Source organism: Corvus kubaryi, unplaced genomic scaffold, assembly GCF_017639235.1.
Source record: "Corvus kubaryi isolate FWS band 111438036 unplaced genomic scaffold, C.kubaryi_AGA036_p1.0 66, whole genome shotgun sequence".
Taxonomy (NCBI): domain Eukaryota; kingdom Metazoa; phylum Chordata; class Aves; order Passeriformes; family Corvidae; genus Corvus; species Corvus kubaryi.
In genome coordinates this window covers 33,496,891-33,507,799 of record NW_024582054.1, presented here as the reverse complement: position 1 = coordinate 33,507,799, position 10,909 = coordinate 33,496,891, and the positions used below count along the sequence as shown (strand labels likewise).

General features: G+C 46.8%; 1 protein-coding gene across 1 annotated transcript in view; it reads right to left on the bottom strand.

The window, feature by feature from the left end:
* BMP4 (bone morphogenetic protein 4) overlaps positions 1-10,909 on the bottom strand; it is a 14,410-nt gene extending 3,501 nt beyond the window's left edge. Inside the window, exon 1 of the mRNA XM_042047869.1 lies at positions 10,828-10,909. The gene's annotated coding sequence lies outside the window, so the exon portion shown is untranslated. The remainder of the gene's footprint in view (positions 1-10,827) is intronic.

Here is a 10,909-nt window from a genome sequence, read left to right as displayed (position 1 = left end):
AGGGGGGGGGGAGCGCGGGGACCCCCGGCGGAGCGGCCGCGCTCGGACCCTCGGGGCGCGGGACGGGGTCGGCGCGGTGCCCCCGGGATCCCCCCGCGCCGCTCAGGTGCATCCCCGGGGGACCGTCCCGCCCCGCCCCGCCCTGTCCCCGCACGGCCGGGGCGGGGTCCCCGGGGAGGTCGGGGCACCGCGGGGACCCGGCTGGGGAGGGAGACTCGGGACGGGAAACTCGGGAAGCGGCTGTCCCCTGAGGAGAAGGGAGGGAGAGCTTGGGAACGATAAGCAGCTGCGCGGGGAAAGGGACGGCGGCAGAGTGCGGGTTTCTCGTCTGCTCCCACCACCCCCGAGGGTCTCCTCCCGGGGAGTGGGAGCGCGCTGCCAGCACCGGGGCTTATCCCCGGTGCCTGCCGTGGGTTCCCACTCGCCCTCCAGGTTTTCTCATCCTTCTCCCTGACTGCTTGAATAGCCCTCTCCCTCTTTCCACCAGGCCGGGTTCCCGGACCCCCACCTAGGTGTGCAGCAAGCGCCTTCCCAGGCCCGCACGGGCTGTGTATGGCCACAGCTGACTCCAGAGAGGTACGGTATGGCCACAGCTGGCGGCTCCAGAGAGGTACGGACAGGGGTCTCCGGGAAGAAGGATGCTCCCTGCCCCGCAGTTCAACCACAGCATTGCTCTAGGCCAGCTTGGGGCTGAGAATAAGAACCAGACTTCCCAAGGCTTGAGGCTGCTCCCAGGTGGGGGTTTGGGACAGCCTGGTTTGCCATCAGTACACATTAACTGGATGCAATGCTCTCAGGCACAGGATGGGATTCTTGGGGCTGTCCGGTACAGGACCAGGAGCTGGATTTGGTGATCCTTGTGGGTCCCTTCCAGCTCAGGATATTCTGTGATTCTCTGACACACCCTGGGTGGTGTATGAACAAGGTGTGGAGAAGGCAGCTCTGGGGAAAGACCCCCTAAATGAAGTGTGATGGGTGCCACATACTTTGCAGACACAGGGTAGACTAAGCAACCCCATGGTAAATAAAGGCAGCTCCACCAGGGCATTAAAATCTGTGCCTTTGTCCTGCTGGGGTATCCCTTTGTGTTGGGCAAACTGTCACCCACAGTGAGAACACTCGGTTAATTTATGAGACCAAAAGATGTGGTCATGGAGTGGCCATGGGAACTCCTAAGCTCATCAATTAACCACAACCAAAAACCAGCTCAAAAACGATGACTGTGGCCACAAACCACGGGGCTGCTGTGCCTGAGCACAGCAAACCCACACCAGCGCCTTGGTGTCCTCCCAGCACTGCCCCAGAGCTCACACACCATCACAGACGCCTTCTTTTCATATTTCACTTTTTTTTTTTTAGCTTAGACCTGACCCATGCATTAGAAAAGCCCAGGGATGTCACCGAAAGGACACGCACAGATAAAAGGCAGTGCTGACACTGTAATATCTCTGAGTTATTCCTATACCACTCCGAGTTTAAAAGAAACATCTGTTAGCAAGGTATTTGGACTATGAATCCATCAAAATTTGTGAAATATTGCTATCGCCATTTCAAATGTATCACACTGTGTGTTATTCTTAACAAGGAAAAACAATTTTGGGAGTAGCTGCTGTGCAACTTTTTTAAGTTAAATAACATTTTCATTGAAAATACTCCAGTCTATAAACAAAGTTTACATGAGGGCCTGTATAGCACTGTTCCTAAAACAGACCTCTGGACTGGGAAAGGCAACTGGCTCCCTCTTTGTGGGATGTGTTCCCCTCTTTGTCTGAAGACCTCACTTGGGTTTTGTTAGGATCAGAGAGTGGCGGTGCTGGAAATGTTTGTCCCTGAGGAATTCAGTCGCACGGCATCCAGTGCCTGCTCTCCTAAGCCATCCTGTTAAACTGAGATCCCAAAAATTGCTTATGTAACGCTGGTTAACCATGCCCCTGTGCGAGGAGGTGGCCAGCTGGGGCCAGAGAGCCAGGGCAGAGCAGTGTAGTTTGGGCTCTCGTAGGAGGCAAGAGCGTATTTGAGTAGCTCCTTGGTTACTAAGAAGTGTTAGTCATGGGGAAAGCTGTAGTATTTATTCCGTAAAATGTAAATACATAACCCAAACCACAAAGGAATAACCATGGATGGAAATAGTGTAGCGTTTACTGAAGGAGCTGGGCTGACTTTCTACAGAAGCTGTATTTCCTCAGCCCCATAGAGCGTAATTCACCTTGAACGGAGCTTCTGCTCCAGCCCGTGGAGTTACACATCGGCTGAACTCGGTCCAGGCACACTAAACAACCCAGTGTGTTACATATTCCAACCAAAAAAGTGATGCCAAAACGGAGCTAAAAATACAAATGTGGAAGGTTTGAAAAGCAAACACTGCTTAATTCAGCGGTAGATGCAGCATTAAAGATCCAGCACATCAAAAACAGAGAACATTGTGTCTCCACTCAACGCAAGGCTCAGCTCCCCTGATCACACCTCACATGGGTGAGAGGGGACTGATGGTGGTCTTGCCTGTGACCCAGTCCTGGCCTGACTTTGGGATCTGTTGCCAGGTTTTTTCCTCTCTGTCTTCTGTGAGAAACCTTCTGGGAATCTCTGCACCTGGACAGCAAGACCATTGGTCTCCTCTGGAAGCAAAGCACTGGGGCATTGGGGACATCATCCTGCAAAGACTGGCCAGACAAAGGGGTGATTCATCATGTGCAGACCTTGGCTGTGACAGTAGACTTTGTTGGTGGCAGCAAGAAGCCCAGGTGTCCTGGAGCCCCAGTGCCCAGCTCTGCTTGCAGGGGTCATTAGCTGAGGGGCAATTATTTGCTCACTTTTGTTTCAATCGTGGGTTTGCCCAGACATGTTCCTGATAAAATCCCAGCCACTCACATCTGACCCATTTCCAGGTTTTCTGTACTCAGGACCTACCAGCAAGCACTGCAGGTTGAGGTTCAGCACCTCTAGAAATTAGGCCAGCTCTGTTTACAAGGGAAACTTCTCCTCTAATGGCAGCATTTCAGGAGATGCCTCTGGACTCAGACCTTCCCAAACCAGTTCTTGCATCCTATGTTATTTTTAGAGCAGCTGCACCTTTTTGGGCTCTAAAGTTTGCAAACAACCCGCCTTGGGAAAAACAAAAAAGAAAGAAAAAAAAAAACAAGTGAACTTGCCTCACCAGATTTGTGCTTGAGCAGAAACAAGCCTAAAACCATAAATAAATAAATAAATAAATAAATGCCTATGTCAGAGACATTTTAGTGACATGAATTACAGGAGGAGATGCCCATAAGTGTGCTAAGATCAATTCCCTCCTACCCTTTCCTTTCATCTGCCCAAGCTTGTCAATTAAAACAAAGGGAACTGAGCAAACAACTCCAAGGGATTACATTTTCCAAAGTAGCTCTTCACTAAAGAGCCGACTGGTAAAAACAAGTGCAGCTGCTTGAATGGCGAAAGGAACATTTTTTACAACCACTCTGAGATTTTCATGATTTCTCTGAGTGCTTCAGAGCTGGCCTGTTCTACCAGAATGTTCTACCTCCTCTTGAATAAATAAATTCATACTTCTCCTAAAACACAGAACTGGGCCCAGCTTGGACTTTATTTCTGTTTTACATTTAAGTGTCTCTGCCGAGGTGTCAGGACCACGTCTAGAACCACTCCTGAGCTAAGAGGAGAATCAGGTTCAGCACTGCTGTTTTATTCCAAACAGGGTTTTTTTTTTTTTACAAATCCCTCCAAAAACACTGTGTGGGAACATTAAAATAATGCAGTTCTAAAAAGGCAGTCCTTGGTAATCAGACACATGACAGTCAAAACAGTAGGATTGTCTGCTCTTTTCTATTTTTAAGTTTTTAAGGATGATTTTTATTGTTTTGAGAATGCTATTAAAAGGTTGGCTGTCCCACGCAGGGTGAATCTTAAGTTGCTGTTACTTGACTCATTCACTTTGTCACTTTTCAGAGATGCCCAAGAGTGAGCAAGGGTAGGAATGTCACCCCTTGTTGTTCATACAGACACTGTCTGTCTTCTGCTGTGAGAGTGTGAGGTCTCTACCGCTAAATATTGTTCATTTAGAGATGACGGGCCTCAAAATTCGGAGGTGTGGATCTTTCGGGCTGGACATCAAGAAGAATTCCTTCACAGAAAGGGTGGTTAGGCATTGGAATGGGCTGTCCTGGGAGGGAATGGAATCAGCATCCCTGGAGGTTTCAAGAAATGTCTCAGTGCTCTGGTCTGTTTGGGAAGGTGGTGATCGGTCAGAAGTTGGACCTGGTGATCTTGGAGGTTTTTTCCAACCTTAAAGTTCCTGTGATTTCATGATTAGGGAACACATTCAGCAACACGACTCATAAAATAGAGGGAGAACCATTTTAATGGTCTGTTGTTAAAATTCCCCTGAGCTGTGTTAGAAACACATCTGTTGTAAAATCATCTCCACATCAATAGATTTCCTCGAGGGATGTTACAAGAAGAACACGCACTGATTTCATCCAGCTTTTGGAAAGAATCGCTGCCTTTAGCCCATGTTTGCTTCTGCACTGTGTTGCTCCCCACCCCATCAAAACCTCATCCCTGTGAAGCAAGGAAGACCTCCAGAAGATGAAGGACTCATTCCTCCTGCTCTGCAATTGTGGCTGGTACTAATAAAGCCCATCATTCTCCTAATGAGCGCCGTCCAGCCATGTGGCTACCGGAGACAAGCAGATTCCTTTTGGATCTGATGAATCATGAAGGCTTTTGGAGAATAGCACAGGGCTGGCAGCTCCCTGACCTTACAAACCACTCAGTGTGTCTCTAGCCCTGAGATGTGGCTTTGTCTGACTTCTGCTGTGACTGATATTTCGCTCTCCCTCACAGCCAAAATCTGCAATTCCACACAACCACATAGCACCTCCGGGGTGCCGACATTTGTCTTTGTCCTTTAATTGCAGCTTGAGATCTGCTGCCAGCAGAAACTTTAATGATCTCAAACACTACTACAAGGTGTAAATAAGCAGAGCAGGACAATTGCTGTAGAAATAATTCACGTGAGCTCTACTGGATTTTTAGCAATAGCAAAGGATTTTACTGGTAGGTGTTATAGCAAGTGCTGGGAAATGTCAGCACATGGATGAATTTAGAGTTCATTAATGTGAACATCCTCACCTGAAAGCAGAGAGGAAGGATCCTGCCCAGGAGTCCCTCTTGGGAAACATGGCTATGCCCTGTGGCCTCCATCTCCAGCAATAACAAACTGGTGGGGCTCGTTTATACCAGTTGCCTGGTGACAAAGTTCATACTCACAATTAATCATCATTCTTAGAAAGTGCTCACTGAATAAACTTACACAGGGTGTGTGTGAGAGCAGAGCATGAGCCTCCCACAGACACGTGACACTGAAAAGATGGTTTCTGAGGGAAAGGCTCCTGCTCATACTGTCACAGAATATCCTGAGTTGGAAGAGACTCAGAAGGATCAGAGTCCAACTCCTGGCCCTGCACAGACACCCCAACAATCCCACCCTGGGCATCCCTGAGAGCATTGTCCAAACACTTCTGGAGCTCTGGCAGCCTTGGGGCTGTGGCCATTCCCCTGGGCAGTGCCCAGCACCCTCGGGGGGAAGAGCCTTTTCCTGATACCCAGTCTAAACCTGACACAGCTGCAGTCCTTCCTGACAAACCTTTCAGCAGGACCTACTCCAGCCCAGAATGGCAAGGCTCTCTGTTCTATTATTGATCAAGCAAGCTAACGAGTGAGGTGTTAGCTGGGTTTATTTTCAATTAGAGACGTTCTTACTTACTATTACCTGCTCTACCTCGTTGTGGGGCAATAAAAAAAACACTTGTAAGCAGAATCAAAGCCCACCTTCTGCCCCAAATAACCATGACCCAAAAGTACTTGAGCGGGGATGCAGTTTGTGTCAACAGTAGTGAAACCTGATTTCATTTTTGGCTTTTTTCTACATAAGCAATTATCTGTTTTCCTCTTCCCTGCTTCCATCATGCACAGACACTGACTCAGCAGCCCAAAGGAGGCCTACTCCAACCTGGGAAGTTCAAAGGTGATAGATTTGGTGCAGAGCTACAAGTACTGGGATGCCTAAAGAAAGGTTGTCCTAGTGATGAAGGACCTGATTTCGACTTCAGAAGGTCTAGGTTCAGCTTTGTGCTTCTGTGACAGTGGCTGAATCATCAGGAATCTACTTTATCCAAGTGGTTAGGAGTATATTAAACAGTGAAGAGTAATTAAGAAGAGGCAATTAGAACTAAAAGCAGGTCAGAGCCTCCATTCTGGAAGAACAAGAGTATTTTGCACCCTTCTCAGAAATAAATAAAAAATAAACATTACTTCTGAAGAGGTCCTCAATTTCCATCCCAACAAACAAAAGGCTTTTAAACCATTTCAGTGGGACTCCAACTCCTGGGAAAATACTGGATGAGTAACAGGATATGGAGACTCTGTATGATCTCTCACTGACAGCATGTGGAACAAAAATTGTACTGCCCTATCCATCACTGGAGAGACCCTGGTGATTCACTGTCACCCATGGCAGAGGAAGAGGAAGGAGAAGGAGAAGGAGGAAGAGAAGGAGAAGGATGAGAAGGAGAAGGAGAAGGAGAAGGAGAAGAATGAGAATGAGAAGAAAAAGAAGGAGGAGAAAAATTAAAAGAAAAAGAAGAAGGAGAATAGGAGGAAGAAGGGAAGAAGAAGCAAAACTGAATATGCCTGGAAACGAGAGATTAAACACATTGTAGTCAGAGCTGGGTTTCCAGCATTTTTCAGAAATACTCATCAGGGCTTTACATTACTGGCTGGCAGCCACGTGGCCTGTGAACTGAAGGGAGGCCAATTTCTTGACCTGCAGGTTTCAATGCAAAGACAGTCTGTCCTCTCTGATACCTTATCCAAACGATGTGGGCAAACCAGCGTCGTACGTGCGTTCCGTGCGTGTCTGATCCCACAGGCAAACCAGCCTTTCTATTTCTATTTCCTAAAATATCAGCCACCAAATAGCTTACAGAGGGATAAAACTGAAGAACAGGGTCAAATAAAAAAACAAAAAAGGAGGAGAGGGACTTTTAGAAAGGAATATCTAAAAGTCAGTTTGAAGAGAAAAAAAGTGAAATGGCAAAAAAAGAGCGAGTCTGCAGACATCTCATATCTCTCTCTTGCATATGAAGGGACCTTGGAAGTGAGGGGGTGCTCACCTCCACAGAGGTCCACCTGGGCAGAGGGTTTACAGAGCCAGACCCCAGAGGATCAGCAGGAACGTAGAACAGGAGAGAAAACCGATATGGAAAAGAAGTGAAAACCAAGAAGGCAAATTCAGACTGGGCAAAGGGCCAAGGCAAGGCCAAGTGCAATTCTAGAAAACAGGACTGGAGCCAGAGGCACCAAGGTGTCATGACAGGCCTGCACTGGTCTGCAATTACAACCTGATGATGCACCTGCCAGGAGCACAGCATCACCCAGACAGGATGAGAAATAGGCTTAAAACAAGATTTTTGAACAAAAGGCTCAGGATGGAGGGCCTGAGCTAGCAGTTTCTACTTGTGCAGGATCTGGAGTTAGCATAAGGCTGGTATCTCCCAGTAGCAGCCCCCTGGGCACACAGGAGTTACACTTTGAGTCAGGGAAAGCAGAACTAAGTTAGAACAGTTTCCCTGAGGACCTGTTTGTTCCCCTGGCTTCACCCTGCATTCCTGCTTCTTCCACCTCTGTCCTGCTGACTGTGCTGCCTTTTCCCACCTTCTGTACACATACCTGATAGAGCAGCAAGCCTCAGAACCAGGTATTGTACGCAGCACCACACCCCAATTCGAAGAAATATTGCAAAAAGCAAATGTGCAATGTCATTTATAAAACTGGCATCAGCTCACAAATGTTCCTCACAAAGACCCAACACTGAGGTTACTCCATGGCTGCCAGAAAGTCACCTGTCCTGTCTCCAGAGGCCTCAGCAAGTCACTTCATCTCCATCACTCTTTCCCTACATAGCAGTTAGGTGCAAAGTGGTGCAGGAATCCTGATGCCTGTCCTCTCCAGCCCAGGCTGAGAAGCTGAGTGGTGTTGGGGCTTCCAGGATAAAAATGAAGTGGATTAAGGCAGATGTTTGAAGAGCAGAGGATAAAATGAGAAGGTCAAAGAGAACTTAGAGTCCATGAATATTGCCTTGAGTCAGGGATAGTGGAGACAAACCCCAGATCCAAAATACCAAGGTGAGATTGATGGAATCTCTCTCAGGGCGGTGCTACGAGGAGAGCTTGGACTTGCAAAGCTGTTGTGTGAATTTTTTCCCTCTCTTGGGACCACTGGCTGCTCCCAGAACAGCCACCATCCTTTTTCACAGGTTCCCCTACTGTTAAAACACCAGGAGTCCAGGATGAGACCACCACAGGAGGTGCCTTGATATGGATGGCACAACTGGATCACTTCCATCGTGTTTTCTACTGGAGGAGAGGGACGGGAAGCAGATTCCTGAAGGTATCTATGGAGTTGAGAATGGCTATGACCTGGGGGCTGAGAAAGAGTCACCAGAACTTTGGAGACCCAAACACTGTGTCTATGCTTGCAGGAGGTACACAGCTCCAATGTCTTGGAGTATCTCCCAATTCACTCTCAACCCTTTCCAGAATACAGAGAATTTACCTCACCCAGCATCCTCCCTTCCCTGTCCACACAGGATCACCCCTGGCCTTTTACCCAAGGATCCCTTTTGCACAGGATCACCTTTTACCCAAAACAGCAAAACTCAAAGCCCAGTCTGAAAAAAACACCAAACCTAAAACCTGAAATGAAACCCAAAAACACAGCAGTGTACAAAAGGCATTTTTAAAACAGAAACTGACTGAAGGCTGGGCTCTGTTCTGTTGCTTGAGGCATGTAAATGCTCTATTCATACATTTCAAACTCCTCCCAGCAACAGAGCTCCCAAAACACTTTGTGTCTCTGGGGTGAGCAGCTTCATGTCTCCCATGGCAGAGGGCACACACAGTGATCTGGCTCGCGTTACTGAGCAGGATCAGATGATAGATGAAGATCCATGATACTGAGCAGCAGCTCACAGGTCAAAGTCTTTCCCTTCTGTCTGAAAATCCTCCTGCACCTTTCTTTCCCAAAGTAAGTAGAAGCCCTTCATTCTCCAAAGGCTTTTGTTGCTACCAAGCTTTATGTACTTACACATCCCTGCTAGAACAAGACTTCAGCACAAGAGAATTGGCACAGTATGTTCCAGCTCACATAATTTTATTTACTTTTTGTTATGCTAAAATCTTTTGTAAAACTGTTGATTCTACTGCCCCATGAGAGGTGAATTGTAAATCCAGCCAAAAAAATCCTGCCCCACATCCCTGCATCTTAGAAAACGTAGGTTTGTTACTTTTCAGTCTCTTTGTATGCTGTTAGATTTTCTCTCTGTAATTTTATGCTGCTCAGGCACCTAATGACCTAAGTGGTCCCAGGAGAGAGGAATTGGCTTCCTCTAAGAAAAAAAAAAAATAACAAAAGAAGGGGTGTTTATTTGCAATTTACCTTACCTGACTTGTTTAAAGTGTTATCAGAATGCAAGCACCTACTTTCTTCTCTTCATTTTCAGTCGATATCCAAGATTTGCTTGAATTGAGAATGTCTAAAGCCTCAGGCATGATCCTGGGTGTTCTCAAGACTTAAATGCCACTGCTTAAAGAGTTAAAGATCTAGATGGCTGCACTAAGAGGATGATAAACTAATCACTCACTCACTGCTGGTGAGCCTGGTGTCATTTACTGAAACATGGAATGCATTTAACAATGTAAGAGAAACTCCATGCAGTGCAAAAGCCAAAGATTATTGTTAGATTGTCAGGGTTTACTTTGGAGAAAGTCCTCAGTCTAATTACCTACGTTTAAGCAACAGAAGTATTTTTGCCCTCATTGAAGAAGTTCACATTTTCCTTTCAAGCCAATGGATGGTTTGGGGTTTTTTTAATGCTACTAAGGATTGCAGAGTCTGTTCAGGGGGCTACAAAAATTTAAGACAGGGACTAGGTAGAAGAAGTAATTCTTCCAGGAAGCAAGTAAAAAATGTTTCCTATCGTCATAATCATGAGAAAAGTAGAAATAAAAATTAGACTACTAGTACTGAACATTTACCTACTGGTTTGTGTCTTCCAGTTCTGTGAAATGGCTGGAAAGAAAAGGACAGCTCTTGGCCCTCAACAGAAATGCATATTTGAAAGCCACACTCTTTTTTAATGCTATTGGAAAAAAATACTTTAAATCCTTTTCACTGCAATCTCTGAGCCTTGAAGGAAAAGAAAGAGCAGGTCCAACATTTTGGTTTTGCACTTTTTGCACCAGAATTTCGTGAATATTGGCAGTTTTTCTTAAAATGAGATCTTAGTTAAAGATCAAGATACCAAACATGAATAACACGTCAGAGGGATTTTGTGGCGCTCACCCAGTGGGCATCCAAACTGCAAATATCACTTTATTCTCTTTTACTCTATTAAACTTCAACTCCCTTGTGTGAGCAGTTGGTACAGGACCCTTTCCCAGCACACCAAATCCCAGAGCTACTCCCAGTAGATGCCACCAGAAGATTTTTGTTGATAGGAAAGCAAGGCCTGGAGTGACAGAGCCAAATGAAGGTGTGACCATAACTCATCGTTGTGGATCAGTGTCACTTTGACCCAGCAAACATGGGCAAAACCAGGCAGTGCAGTGACATCAACATGTCCTGGCAGCCAAAGCAGCCTCCTGAGACTCTGGCTGGGTGCTCTGATGTGGTCATTGCATATCCCTGCACACCAGTGTCAGTCTGACCCGATAAACACAGGTAATAAAAGCAGAGGAAGCAACACCAGCTTAGCAAGTGTTAACTGCTTACCCGTTCTCCAGAGACTCACAGTGGGCACTCTGCTCCCCAGCTCGGACAAAGCTTGTCCCATGGCTCTGCTGCTGTGACCCAA